The sequence below is a fragment of the Balearica regulorum genome, chromosome 9 (genome assembly GCF_011004875.1).
Source record: "Balearica regulorum gibbericeps isolate bBalReg1 chromosome 9, bBalReg1.pri, whole genome shotgun sequence".
Classification (NCBI taxonomy): domain Eukaryota; kingdom Metazoa; phylum Chordata; class Aves; order Gruiformes; family Gruidae; genus Balearica; species Balearica regulorum.
The window spans coordinates 8,045,892-8,061,456 of record NC_046192.1 but is presented as its reverse complement, the minus strand read 5'-3'; the positions used below and the strand labels follow the sequence as shown (position 1 = coordinate 8,061,456).

The 15,565-nt window shown below is 39.7% G+C and overlaps 1 long non-coding RNA gene across 1 annotated transcript in view; it reads right to left on the bottom strand.

The window, feature by feature from the left end:
- LOC142602975 (uncharacterized) overlaps positions 1 to 15,288 on the bottom strand; it is a 48,490-nt gene extending 33,202 nt beyond the window's left edge. Inside the window, exons 1-2 of the long non-coding RNA XR_012836848.1 lie at positions 15,201 to 15,288; positions 8,656 to 8,749 (exon numbers count right to left, since the gene is read on the bottom strand). This is a non-coding gene — a long non-coding RNA (uncharacterized LOC142602975). The remainder of the gene's footprint in view (positions 1 to 8,655; positions 8,750 to 15,200) is intronic.
- Positions 15,289 to 15,565: the final 277 nt, after the last annotated feature.

The window sequence follows — 15,565 nt, the reverse complement described above, 5'->3', positions numbered from 1 at the left end:
GTGAAACAGGGGAAAAAAAGCCTTCCTGTAGCCTCAAAGGATACAACAAATGGAAGCAATTCCACAGGAGGCTCCACAGAATTTTATCTATACTGACTCATACATTGCAGCAGCCAGGCCCTCCTCTGTGTATGCAGGATCCAAAGCTTTGTACAAATTGAACTCACATAAAACAAATCTTCAAGCCAGTCATTCCCTAGGTTCCCTGGTTCACTGAGATTTGGACATTTCATACATCCATCCAGGTAACCTGTTCTGGCAGAAATAGCGTCACTATACTTTAACAGTAGGGATTTGAAAGTTCAATTCCTTAAACAACGATCGTTCAACCTATCTTTTCCACATACATTCACTCTCAAGTGTAAACCCTTAATACATAACTGGGAAGTGTTTACCTTACTTTTACAAAGCTGCAAGCAGACCTAAAGTGCACTGTGACCAATCACACTAAAAAAAATGCATCCAAAGGACAGCTGAAGCAAATTATTCAAAACTGTCTCCTGGTTCAGAATTTCCCGCATGAAAGTCATTGAAATTTGTTTGTATGAAACCAGTGAGATTATAAATAAACTAACAGAAAACAAACTCTATTGGCAGATCATCCTCAGTGGAAGTTTGTTTGAGGGTTTTTTTTTTCCTCTCAGTCTCTAAGAACACTGCAACCCACACAGCTCTCTAAAAACATCCAAGAAAACCCAGATTTTTAACATCTGCCTACCAGCCAAATGGACCTCCAAGGTGCTATGCCTCTGAATGGCTTTACCCAAAGAATGTGCAATATTGAAGGAATCCTAACTTAAATGGTTTTCAAGGCAACTTCACACACAGAGGAGAAGAAAGTCACGAGCACAAACCCGGGAAAATAATAATGCGTCTGGATTTGTTGGCTTGGGTTTTAATTTTGTTAGAATGCTAATGGATGCAGGGTTAGAAGAAAATAAAAGCACTAAATCAGATGCACTGGAGAGGAAATTGCACCTAAGATGTTGCAGAATATGCTCAGCAGGCCAGAGAAACAAAGCTTTAGGACTCTATCTGCCTATATAAGACCTGGATTCAGTATTACATCCCTGTTCGACAAAACAACTCAGCACAGGCTTAAATCTAAGCCTATGCTTAAACTCCACTGAAGACAAGATAGATTTTTTTAAGCTGTCAATCAGTAGAGAAGCTAAAGGCTTTGAGTTCAAATATCCTAATTCTCACCTGCAGACAGCAGGACTCCTATAAGAGAGAACAATTTTCTGTAGCATACCTCACTATTTGAAGAAAACAGTTATTACCATTTTCAAACCCTGAAGTTAGGTATTTAAATCCCAGGCTAGGTACATAAATAATAAAGCTGCAAGATTTTCAGACACGCTGAGTTCCCACTGATTTTAATGAGAGCAGTACATGTTCAGAACCTCTTGAAAGAAAGCTTGTTTAGATATCCAAGTATGAATGAAGAAGCTTGACTTTCAGATGAAAACTGCTTTTATAAGAGCCAGCTGGAGTTTTTTATTTCACATTGTACACCACTGATTAGGGGTTCTGGCTTTGAGTGATTATCAACCAACTCATGACACAGAAAGGGCAGTGCTTTTGTTTACAATCTGATGGTACCCGTGGTAGAAATAGACTGCCATCCAACTACTAATGGTGAAGTTAAAAAATGCGCAATTTAAACTGAGTTTCTTCACTAATAGCTCCACACGCGCCTGGATTTCCTGATAAGAAGACAAAGAAGGTATAGTATCGCAAGGAAAGATCAGACTTCTCGGACATGTCAGGGGCGAAATGTATTTCACTGTTCCTGATTTGCTGTGGGCCTTTTAGTACACGTCTGAACCAAACCAAGTTCATTTGCACGGTTTCTTCATTACAAGAAAGGTAAGAGCTTGGAATCTGGGAACAGATAAGCTGTTAGATACTTTGGCCAGCAAATTTCAAAGTGTCATTGCCATTTGACCCTTCAGATCTATTTTGGAAGCAGTAGGGAGAAGTGATACACAACCTACATGATTCCTGTTTCCGTCAACTTCTTGAAGTTTGGCAGGTGCAAGGCTCCAGCTATCACGCACTAATCCATACAACATTGATCACCATCTCCAGTACCTTCTTTTGTCAATATATTCAATGGCAAAAGCAAAATACTGTGCAGTACTTTGGAAGAGCTCCTTTGGCAGTGTCTGGGATACAACTGACAGGAGATAGCTGCTTATTGGCACTTACACTATTAAAACAATGTGTGTGGCACAACCTATCATCCATGTTAAACATTAAACAGTTGTAATATCAATTATCAATTAAGAGCTGACAAACAACTTTTTGCATTTAGCAGGCCAGTGAAATTACTCTCTGCCAGTAAGAGAACAATTTCACTTCCTTTTCTAGACTTATTCTCCCAGACCATTCTCAAATAAAGAGAAGGAAATCCAATTGTTTGAGAAGCCACTGAAAAACTGGGGAAAGAAATTCTCCCTGGGATTTTCAGAAGCTGTTTCCAGATTTTTTACTTCACAAGATCATCACATTTCCCACTGCAACATCGCATTTATTAGTGTAAACAACATGATGGGTAAGATCACATCAGCAAATCAGCAGGCAAGAAAACAATTCATATTGCTGGCAGAGTTTAGATACCTGCTCATTACTTGCAGGAAAGTAATGCTCATTACTTTCAGCAAATTGCTCGTGAGGACACAGCTTTTTCAAGAAGCTGTTTATTTAACTGCTTAATGGATAGTCTCATCACACAAGGCCAAGAAAAGTCACATCAAAACCTCTGACATATCTCCTGCTGCTATTTTGTATTTTAAGAAATTTGGCACATATCATACCACAGTGCAATGCATTATTAAGTGTCATTCTAGGATATGAGATAATCAATCAGAAAAATCCTTTGGGATCAAAGGAAATTGAATAACTGACATTTCTGCGTGAACAGAAGTGTAGGGGGGGAGTGAAGAAGTTGCCATTTGAGGAACAAACTGTTCAAAGAAGCTTAATTATGTCTCTTTCCCTTTTTCTCCTCAAAAAGATTCCCAACCGTGTCATATTTAGGTCTCAGATTTAAGGCCCTTCCTCTGCTCAGTGCCTGGCTTTCCCACCATCTACATTGTGAGCCCTGGAAAGTCATAAAACACAGAGAAATTCTCTGTTAAGAATCTGATCATGTTACTCAGACCGTTTGGCCTTGGGCTTGCATTCATTATATGAAATGAAATGCTATGAAATACTATGAAAGCCAGTAACAGAGGGGATTAAGGAATCTCTTCAGATCGGTCACTCACTTCCCACCCCCTTCCCGTCTCCGTCTGTACTCAGCCAGGCTACTTTCCCAGATCAGTCTGTGTGCATTTAACCAAAACGCAGACTGACACAGCATGTTAAGGTAACTGAAACCCCCTTTGGGGAAAAAAACAAAAAAAAGTGAAAATAAAGAAAAATTGCTGTTTATCTGAAAGAGTACAAACCTATTCTGATGGGGATAAATAGTCACCGGAAAAATGACTTTTTTGACCCAGTACGTCAAACCCAGCATTTCTGTTTGGCGTAGGCCTGGCAGCTTTAGTTCAGAAACAGCCCAGGTTGGAAGAAGCACGTCTATCACACACATAATGGCTGTTAGTGCTCTACCTTGAAATAATTTATGAATACCAAGAGGGCTAGATTCTGCAACCAAAGTTTGGGAAAAGGCATATTACAATATATTTTATAACTTCTTTAATTCTTTTATTTCTTTAGCCATGAATGCCTCCCTTTGGTCATTTTTCATGTATTTTACAGGCCTGCACATCTAATCCCCACACAAACTATTCACATCAAAGAGGCAGCTCTTGAACAAAAAAGCAGTCAAAGAAGCATCTGTATACTTGGATAAAGACAACATTTTCCTGGTACTTCATATGAAGACAAAACATACATGCATACAAATGTCCAGTGAATTTATGACATATTTAAAATATGTTACTAACAATTTCTCACCAGCATTTCTCCAGAATGTCTCATGTCTCACATCTCAGCAAGCAGCTTGTTTGACAATAAAACCCACATTTTAATAGGTGGTGTTTAATTCATTACTGTGTTAGCAATGACATGACCTCTGCTGCACAGACAGGAAAAGGATTTTTGAAACCAACTAACCTTAATTACTTTCAATTTACTAAACACATAAGATAGCAGTAGGATGTTTAAAACTGACAAAATTAACAGCTCTCCTTTAATTATCTAAGTAGCCGGCTAAGGAGGTACCTTTAGGAGCAAATAAACAAATTAGGCTTATAAATCCCATAGTATGATGAGATTTATTAGGATGTCCATTCCTTTAGTAGGATGTCCATTCCATCTAGCAGCTGCTGAAAAAAATCACTTCGGATGTTGCGTTTCCCTGGCTGACCATGCAAAGGAGGGGTCAGAAGGGGTCCGGCATGAATGAGCGGAGGGGTCGAGGAGCAACCCAGTCAGAGAAGCAAACGCAAGCAAATGCAGGTAATGCTTCTCTAGGGAAACCATGTTCTGTCACAGGCCTGCTGATAACTGCACGGCGTTTGTTCACAGTGTCTCGGCCTTGCTGTACAGTTTCTAAACCTAGTATTTTCCTTCGGGGAACAAATAGCATCATTAAGTTTCTTAACGCAGGGCGCACCATGTGCCAGTTGGGCATTACACACTGTTTTGCTCGTTGCATCTTTCTCTCTGCAGCACATCTGTGAGGAAAATCAAAGGGCTTTTTTCCCATTAGTGAATGAGTAGACATTAGGTTTAAAAATTGCAGCGTGCAGACAATGGCATAATTCAAGATTCTATTTGAATATGTTCATGAGCTAAGGTATGTGCACAATTATGTTATCCTATGTGTATATTTATCAGAAAATATATGTACTAATACAGTAACACAATGCCATCTTCCTAAAGACACACTTTGACTTGTGAATATTTCAAGCCGAACCCAGGAGTCCTTCCCTGCTGGCACACCTACATCCATACTCCTGCCAGCATCAGTCAGAATTTGGGCTGAAGAAAGAATGCAGAAGCAAAGCTCTTCAAAACTCCTGCAGAAGAGCAGGTACATGAGAAGGACTTGCAAATAACAAGCAGCACACTGCTTTGGGCAGGGAACTGCATCTTACTCATGCACATCTAGAGGAATTCACAATTTCTAATAAGGTCCTATTTTGTCTCTTCTCAATTTCATCCCAAAGACCCAGAATTCCCTTAAAGAACCAGAGCGAAAGAGCGATTCAAGGAGAGCTCTTAAGCAGTGGTCACACTGTGTAACCTGTCTGAAGGTTTACCAATACAGTTCAAAGGGCATAAAAAAGGGACCTCGATTCTTTGAAGTACAGCTCCCCATGGTGTTTCTTCCCATAAAGAGCAAAACATATGCCATAAAACTTTATGCTCAAACTTACAGGAATCTGGCTGAGGGCCTAGGAGTGCAAGGAAACTAATTAGTTCAAACCATCCCCTGGTTCCCCTGTTACCTCCCATCCAAACAGTAGCAAACCCAACAGAAGTTAAAAAGCTTTAATAAAAGTACAGCCAGATCACAGGACTCACATTTTAGTTTATGCAGTTGTTTGGTTTTTTAAAAAGACAACACTAAAAGAACAAGAAAATAGGGCCTAGCCAGAGTGCACATCTTTCTAATTGTCCTGGTTTCAGGACAGGAATTCACCAGTGGTATATTGGGGAAAAATGGAACAGAGTCCTGTTTCATTCAGGCATCCGTAACATGGCATTTTTATATATACCTGTGCGTACTATTAGAGCAAGTGCAGTATTTCAGTTCTGCTTTCCAGGGTATTCAGTAATATTACATGTATTTAACTAGAAAAGAAAAAAGGTCAGAGTAGCAGCAGCATGCAGCCCAGCCAAGGGCAAAATGTGAGACCTGCTCACAGCAACTGAGACTTTTACACGAATGTGTGAAAGCTACTGTGGTCAGGCATTGCAAAAATAATTGATTCCAACAAGAGATGTTACAGCAACACTATGCTGTAAAGTGCTTTGCTGAGGAGGTTACAGAACTGATGAAGGCAGGCACAAATCCAACAATCTGCCTGCCCAAACTGTGCTATTGGGTTATGATAATGCTGACATTTCCACTGACTAAGAAACACAAAGGTAAAGAGATTGACTGTATACCCTTACCTGAGTATGTCACTGTACAGCCTGAAAACTGAAATTCTGCTCTCTGTAAGCACAAATCAGGACGCTCTGGCTGACAGTGCAGAGACTATGGCCCACATATGCAGTAGAAACGTATGCTGTTTCAGTAACTGAAGCCAAGCTATGCATGGAATTTCAATATTTACTGTTTGGGGGAAGGAGGGCAAGGAGAACATTGACCAACCATCATTCCCATCTTTTTTCTCTTAACTCGTATTTCCCAAGCCCCTTTCTCTCTTACTTTACATTGTGTGAATGAGCTGGCAGGGCCATTTCACGTAGCTTCAAAAGCATTTTTACAAACTGTGACACCCACACAAATTAGCTCCTGGCTCACTTCCTGATAGCTTCACTCATTTTCCAGCACTGTGCCATGAGATTTGCCCTATGCTGAGATCTCCCACATGCCAGAAGCAGAAAGATAATTACATATATGCCTTGTGGGCTCCAAGAGCAGAAGAAAGACCAAGTACTGTGCCATAACCGGGTTTGCCACTCCTGCCCAAAGGAACCTGGCTGGAACGCGTAGCCCAGCGTGCCTGTGTACGAGTCCCACCTTTGCGCGGGATTCTCCCAACTCCTGATCACAGAGCACTTTTCTGCACGAACAAGGATAAACTTAAGAGGTTGTGCCTGAATGTGATCACTATCTAATACAGTCAAGCTTTGCCCTGGCTAGCTAATTTTTGGAGACGGCTACTCTAATCAAAAGGGCCAGGAAATGATGACTAAGAACAGCTGCTAAGAGACCTACGGAAAAACTACACCCTGACAATTGCTTTCAGTTTCATAAAGCTTTTGGTTTTGTCTGGATAGTCATATCAAATGAAGATGAGTCACAAGATCTGGTCATGTAATACAGGACCAAAAATACCTCTGTGCATGACATGATGATCATGAATAAGATCTCACAAGATGCTGTGAAATTCCTCAGAGCTGAGATAAAGGGGTGGCAGCCACCTACCATAATGTGCTTAGTTCTCTGCAGAGATGAGAGCTTTTGAGATCACTTTGGACAGGGACTAGAAACCTGATCCCATTGCTCAACTGGAAAACCCAAGCTTGCCTATGCAAATCCATATTCTGCATCATATTCAGTTTTACACACAGCTAGAGTCATGGAAACCCATGTGACCACTTTAATTAGCAATGGTTATTGACATGAATGTTTGTGGGCTTAAGACCTGAGACCACAAACGTCTGCATCCTCTCACACAGTCATTTCACTTTTTGTATCATTTGTGGGGGAGAAAGAGCAATTTGCAAAGTAATACACTTACTGCACTGTGATTTGAATTTGCATAATAAAAGCATTTGCTTTTTAAAGTGTATATTAATCCTTAGAAGGGAGAGAAAGTGAATGTTCTAATATAATTCAAGATAGCTAGACACAGTTCCATTATTTTAATTTACATTTTATTGGGGTTTTGCTTTGGTAAAGAAACACATGTTATAACTAATCACAGTTCTAATTACTGCCTGATTCTATCTTTTATTACTGCTAAAATTTCTATTAAGGGAATGAAAGAAACTAATAGGATCATTAAAAGATCAATAGGAAATATTGCTTACATAGAAGTTGCATTGTATAAACTTCAGCTCAACAGTTAGGATCAAAAGAATTCCTTGGAAACAGAGAGTAACACATTCATTCCACTTAGGAAAGAACATGAACTGATTTAAAGGCTATCCACAAGAAGAATTCTTTTTAATTTCGTTCCTCTGAGAGCAATAGGCAAAATTTTGATTATCTTTCCATCTCCACACTTCCAATACTCTTCATACAGAGTTTGAATATCTTTAAAGTGTGTCATTAAGATCTGGAATGCATGTGACATTCCTGAATATAAGCAACATGGGAATGTGACTCATTCTAAATTGTAGCCTCATGGCCAAGATTCATCTCAAAATGATGCTTAGGTAGATCCCGTTGACTCTCCAGTCTAAATCCTTCTTTTCCCTTAGTTTTGGCAGAAAAATAATTATTTCACTTAGAGTCACTACACTGCCTGAAGTGGTTAATCCAGCATGAATGCAATACATAGAAGTATTAATATGGTCAGTGCCTTTTCCCATATGAGAATACCTACTTTGATGCACCTCCTTACTATGGCTGCCAGAGTGAAAAATACAGGTGTACTGACATAAGTACAATGGTGGAATTACAGCAGGATAACTTTTCTACTTGTTTATTAATACTTTCAGTACTTTTTAAAACCTCAAATTCCACCCCAATTTCAAATCTAAATGCAAAATTCGGTGAGAAGCTGGTACAGCCTACTAGTGGGCAGCAGCATCAGCCCAGCTGTATCAAGTCCCAGAAAATATAAGGAAGAACATAACGGTATTGCATTTCAAAGCACAGCTCATGTAGATGCAGTACCTGCCCCATGACACCAAGAAAAACAGAGACTGGACATAGGGTACAAACATATGAGTGATGCAGGTGCCCAAAATTAAAACCAAGGAACTTCTGGATCTGTTCAGACCATTACTTACCTAAAATTTTCTCTCTGTCTCTTTTCTGGTTCTCCAGTGAACTCTGCTATGTTCTCTTTCTTCAAAAGTCTTTGAAAAAGCAATTCTGTCGAGACTGGAAAAGAAAAGAATTAAAATCAGAACAAAACAAATCAGTGCTCAAAATATTTCAGCACCTGAAAGTCAACTCATCTCTCTCAGTCACTTGCTGTGATTGCACCCTCCTCTTCCCACAGGTCAAAATGTCAAAGTCTTGCTACCCTCTCATAGCTTGATTTGGTAATAAAACCTTAAGGGAAATATATTTGGGAACTCTGACACCAGCCAAACTAGTCTGTCTCAGCATAAGCAACCTGCCCAAGGTTAAAGATCTCAGAGGCAGATGCCAAAGCTTTCTTTATAAATTCACCATGAATTATGGCTCACCACGTTTCAGCATGGTACGTTAAGAGATATCGTACAGCTTTCTGTCTCGGCACTTTTCACTAGCTCATACAGTTAATTAAGGAATCGATGCACACTTGGTTGCAAGTTAGCCATGTTAGAGAGACAAACTATGTCCACGGAGAGCTAGCTCAGTTCTGAACAAGGTTTTCAAGGTAAAGCAGAGTGTCACATGAATGGCGTCTACTTCCAATGTAGGTCAACTGAAATCAAAAGGTGCCAGCACTGATGCTGCAGGTCTGTGTAGAGCCAATTTACAGTGCCTTCCTGGGAGTCAGAGTATTGCTAAACATAGTAGAGAAACACACGATCCCACCAAAACAGCTGGAGTCCTCCAGAAGTTATAATGCCTGATCCAGCTGAGGTGGCACCTCTATTTATGAGCATTCTTATGAGCTAGAATACTGCAAGAATGAGAAGAAGAAATTCCAGTGGCCCTCCACGAGCCGAAGTGGAGGCAGCAGTGTCTGAGCTGAATTGAAGAATCTCTGATTCTATGCAGTGTTGTGGAGACAGCCCTGAAGTGCCCTGCCCAGAGTCTCCTTTGATGTCTTTTATTCAAGCTTTCTCACTATCTGTTGTTTCCCAGCCCCCATTACCCCAGGTACTGGAAGCGTGACTATACAGGCCTTAAGAAAGGAGAGGGGAAAAAACCCCCAAAACTACTCAATACACATATTAGCAGACTGAGTGAGTTCAAGAACTCTGTGGTGAAATGGACTGAGCTAGAAAGCACTGCCAGCAATAGAAACAGAAGCCCTTCTGTTTCTGCTATTAAGAGTACTAGCAATTCTGCTGTTTTTAAAGACAGACAGGATTAAAGGGACACTGCAAGCCAGCACCCATAGTTTATAAAAATACAACCAAATGGGGGTGATAGTCAACAGAAAGCTTGACTTCAAGTGGGTAAAAACAATATGAGATCAGAGCGAAGTTTCTCTAATAGAATGCTATAACTCTGTCTGCTTTCTATTTCCCACAAGTAGCTATGAAAACAGAGGTCTTCCTGCTCAAAGCAGGATTGATACTTAAAGTCAAAGACCTCCAATGTTCTCAAAAATATATATTCTATGGCCTAGTAAACAAGTAATAATGCATATTTTAGATAAGCAAGTCACATCCATGAAGAAGTGGCACATAGCTGACAAGTCCTAAATCGTAACATCCTCAAAAGCAAACACAATAAAATTCATAAGACCACACAAAAAGTGAAAGAAGATATTCAGGTCACAAACCTACCTGCCTGAAAGCTTAGAATGAGTGAAAATAGAAAAAAAAAATATTATTTTTTTGCTCTCTTTTTAGAATAAAGTAAATATAATCCAAAGTACAGAATATATGCAGCACTGATATATCTTGAATGGTGTACATTTTCACTTTAAAAAATTGCTTGAACGAACAGTGTAATGTTGTAGATGTTTTGGTTTACATTGAGAGTGTTGTCTTTTTTAAAAAGATTTATTGTGAATACATACTGAATTTCAGTAAATTTCTATTTGAAATTTCTATGTGAATTTCCAAAAGGATTGTTGCCTTCTTTCCTGAACAGTTGACATTTCTTGAATACTACATGACAGACAATCTGCAAAGCAATACTCAAAATTACATTTTGCAGTAAATTATGCTTTGCAGAGGTCAAAGGGATAGTTTTCACAAAGCTCTGATGGGAATCATCTTCTATACCATCTCTTTTGTTTTCATTATGGTCTGTCTTCTTGTATCATATTTAAAAACAAATACTGTTTTCTAATTGCAAATTATCAATGCAAATGCAATGTAAGGAGTCAATTAAAAGAAATCAGCAACTGATTAACCTGAAGCCAGCAAAGAAGTTCATCAGAAAACTGATTAGTTTGAAAACAAAGAAAACAGAACTTTGACAGTCTCAGAGCGTCTCTTTTGGCCAGTCACGCCACCGGAAAATGGAAACAAAATGCTGTCATTTAAAAATTATATACTTTGCTTAACCTCTGCTCCAAAGGGACATTACATGGCTAAAAATATAGGGTGAAGGTAACACAGTGGGACATAGTTTATAGCTATTTCACACGACTTTTCATCAAAGGAAAAAAACATTGTTGTAAGTGTGATCTGTGCTTGGCAATAAGGCACCAGCAGGTGTGAATGCAATTCAGCAAAGACTGCCCCAAAACTATTTGTTACCCTTGTTTATGCTTACTGTTTCCATACAGAATCTGTTCCTCCTGACACTGCCCCCTGTTTATCAGAACCAAGCAAATTATTGGCTTCTGTATGCAACTCTGAGACATCTGTTTTCTTCTTTTGTCGCTATATCTTTTTTCTTTTCAGGATTCAGTTGCCTGGAATCAAGCCAAGATCTGGTATCAATCAAACCAGTGCATTAATTTACTCCAATAATAATTATAAAGGGAGGTTTTTTTGGTGGGGGAGAACACGAAGGGGGTTGATTTAATATCATGCAGCATTTCAGGCAACATCCTACTCTACTGGTACAGTGATCTTCATCTGCTAACATTTTATCATTGTCTAAACAGTACTTCTACAAATCATTGGTTTTCTAGTAACAAAGAATATACATATGTGTCAAATGAAAACTTAAAATGATGACAATGATTGCACTTCAGCCTCTTCGTATTTCCTGGCATTTGCAGGATCACCTTGCCAGTCTCTTCTAGTTATAAATAACATATTGAAGGAACTACTTTTGACCAAAACCTGAAGATTTCTTGACCATCTGCCTTTAGCTTTTATGCCTTTCGCTGTTACCTCTGTTCTTGTTTTCTGTTCCACATTTGGATTATTAAGGGATGTCCCCTGATGTACTGACTTTCATGCCCTGGCTATCAGTTTGACCTCCCCTCTTTCCTGGTCCTATCATATGCCTTGTCCAGTAACTAAGGTCCACAGGTACAAACATGGCACCAAACACTTCACTGCCATGAACTGACACCAGTTATAGACATTGCCCTACAGGAGGAAGCCAATAATGTTTCATTTCCGGTTATCTTTAAATTTTTGCAATAAAAAAGTTATACAAGGAGATATTGAGATTAAAATTGGGCATGACATGGTCCAGGATTCATCTGCACTAATGTAAGTAGCAAGAGTTTTCATTTCTGAGGGATGCTCATGCTATTTTTAAGGGTTGTTTTGTTTTGGTTTAAGTTTATGCAAATTGCAGAGACAATATTTTTACAAGAAAATGTTTCAATATAGCAGATAATGTATTTTAACTACCTACATTTTTCACGCAGAGCCTGAATGGTTTACATGGTTTCAATGATCCACACTGTAACAGCTTAAACAAAGACAATCACATGGGCTTAATAAAGTCAGTGGTAATAAAAAAGCTTTACTTTAAGAGGAAAATATTTATACTGGAAGCAATAATTATATAGTACTTTTCATCCCCAGAAGTGCTTTTTAAGTGTCATCTGGTGGTTTGCTTGAGAGACCAAGAGCCAGGATTGGATTTCTTCTCCCCACTGCCACCAACTTGCTGGGTGGCCTTGGACCAATCGCTAATTGTTGGATTTTCAGCAATGCCAGGCACCCATCCTAGTACTGCTGAAAAATCAGACCGTCAATTTCCTTGGGCCTCATTTTTTCCACCTGTAAAATGAGATTAGATACTCTATTTTGTAAGGCTGTCAGGAACATTAATCGGTATTTGTAGGATGGCTGGAGATCCTCAGACAAGAAAGTGCTACAGTAACCTGGCTTTATTTACGGCAATGTAAGATACTCCCCATGCCAAAGAACTGAAGTTGCTCCCTCAGGTAGAGCAGCGCTGCTGTTAAGTGTAGGAAATAGGAAGTGGGATAAAAGTGAAGGAATAGTGTTTCCCAGTTGTTATTAGCAATGGTTATACCCTACCAGCCACATTGCACCAGCTCCTGAGAGCTGCTGTGGGAGGCAGGAAGAAAGTGTAACCCCTAGCTCTCTTCCTCTCGCTCGCCACCTCCAGCCTCCATCACCCTGTGTGTACAGACCAGCAGCAGTGAGTCAGGCAGCTGCTGTTTGTGACCACTTCATATCATTCTTAATTGAAACTACGCTGCTTGCTTCTTTGGTGTTTCTCTTTGTCTTTACCGTTTGCAAGCACTTTGGAAGCTGGCCTGTCCCTTTATGCTCTGAATATGAAGCACCTGACAGCTCTCCAAGACAGCAGCCCTAGATGCTATTACAATATTACAATATTAATACATTCAGGTAAAGTCCTTCTCTTCTCAGCTGGGCAAGGCCCCCTTTCCTCCCTCCCCTGCAGCAGGAGCTTAGGCTTCACTAAGTGTGTAGTACCTCACACCTGCCCCAACCTAGGTCACAGGCTGCAGAAATGGTGAGAGGACTTCCACTGCTGAAAGAAACAAAAGAAGGAACACACTAGTACATCATAGCAGAGAGTAGCTACAGAAAACTGAATACCTGCCATATGCACTACAGATCTGCCAGAGAGGAGATTGTCTGCTGAGGAACATGGTACACTGCATAGGAATTAAAAAAAAATGTTAAAAGGCCAGCATACCCTACAAGGTAAGAAAGAGGCTAGAGCTAACTCTCCAGCATAGACTCCTCCAAGAACCCCCGCTCCATGGATAAGGCAGACTAGAAAGAGTGTAAAAAAGCTAAATGGAAACTAATTAAAACACAGCTCACACACAAGGGCTGCTGGAATGCATGGGATCAATTTTCATTGTCGTCACTATAGCAGAGCCAGAGAACTTCAAAGGCTTTTTATCAGATTCTCCAAGGCACATAAGAATTAGGTTCCAAAACCACCTCTCCTAAATCCTCTATCCTCCCAGGCAAATTTGGTATCCAATTATGGACTCAGCATAGCCAAGTCCTTATTCAGTATGGAAATGTATCTACTGGAGCCTCTCTCTTCTGCTCTTCCTCCAGGCATAGGAAAGGCACCTGATTTGTTTAGGCTATTTAATCTGCTTCCAACTACTATCTTCTTCCAAGTTCTAATTCTCTATTTCCTCTTCTTTAAAGTTCAAATAGTTCATTCCCAGATGTCCAAAGTGCCTAACCTTCTATCTTGAGCTTTTATCCCATTTTCAGTTCTTGGTAACTACCTGTTGTGGTTTAACCCAGCAGGCAGTTACAACAACCACACAGCCGTTCACTCTCCCCATCCCCCTCCCCAGTGGGGTGGGGGAGAGAATCAAAAAGAAAAAAAAGTAAAACTCATGGGTTGAGATAAAGACAGTTTAATAGGACAGAAAAGGAAGAGAATAATAATAATAATAATAATAATAATAATAATAATAGAATATACAAAACAAGTGATGCACAGCACAATTACTCACCACCCACACCACCTCCTCACCAAGCCCTCCAGTTATATACTGAGCATGATGTCAAATGCTATGGAATATTCCTCTGGCCAGTTTAGGTCAGCGGTCCCAGCTGTCCCCCCCTCCCAGCTTCTTGGGCACCCCCTGCCTTCTTGTTGGCAGGACAGTATGAGAAGCTGAAAAGTCCTCAGCTGCTTCACAATAACTAAAATAATAGTGAGTTATCAACATTATTTTCATCCTAAATCCAAAACACAGCACTAAAGCTGCTAGGAAGAAAATTAACTATCCCAGATGAAACCAAGACACTACCCAAGTTAGCTTCCTTCTTGGCATGAACAGCTGATAAATCCTCTCACAGGCAGCCTCTCAACTTTGCAGCCTTCTGAGTTTAGCTTCTAGTGCCTGACCTACATATCTGTAGAAGTTTGGAGTGGAGAATTTGTTTCTACAGCAGTTACTGGGGATATTCAATAATCTTCTTCGTGACAGTTTAATAGTCACGAATATATATAATATATACACCTCTGTATTATTCTGATATCCCTAAGTTCATGATTCTTCCAAAAGAATTGACATGTTAAATATCCCAGTTACTTAGCACCAGATCTTTTGTATACAACAAAATGTATTTGAAACCACTATGAGTTGAAATGACTTTAATAAAAGGGATACTCAAGGCTTACGAGACACTGATTTTCATTTTCACTACGACCCTTACTGTACTCTGGCAGAATAAAATGAGAGCAAATGGAATATAGACATGCTTTATGCTCACTTTAAACACAAATGAGAGGAGTCCCCCAGTCTGGTAAAAAGAGAAGTTGAACAGCTTACCACATCATGACAAGTAGTCTTTTCTCCAGCAATGAAAGTCTATTATCCTGCTTCACCAGCACCTCTCAGCAAGTCAATGAAATTGCTGTAGACATGAAGAAAAACTCATCTTTGAGTATACAGCATCACATATGTGTCATCTTCAGAAGTGATTTGTCTTATAAACTCACGAGCTATTTCCCCCACACCAAGTTTCCTACTATCCTTTACAGAAACTAGCTTGAAAAGGTCTTTCTCGGGGTATTCTGGGAGATTTACAGCATTTTGTTACTGCTGTTACACTTGCTATTTCAGTTCGAGGAACACTATTTATATACCAAAAAATATCAGTAATGAAGGAGTTGGTGTGACAGGCATAATCAGCA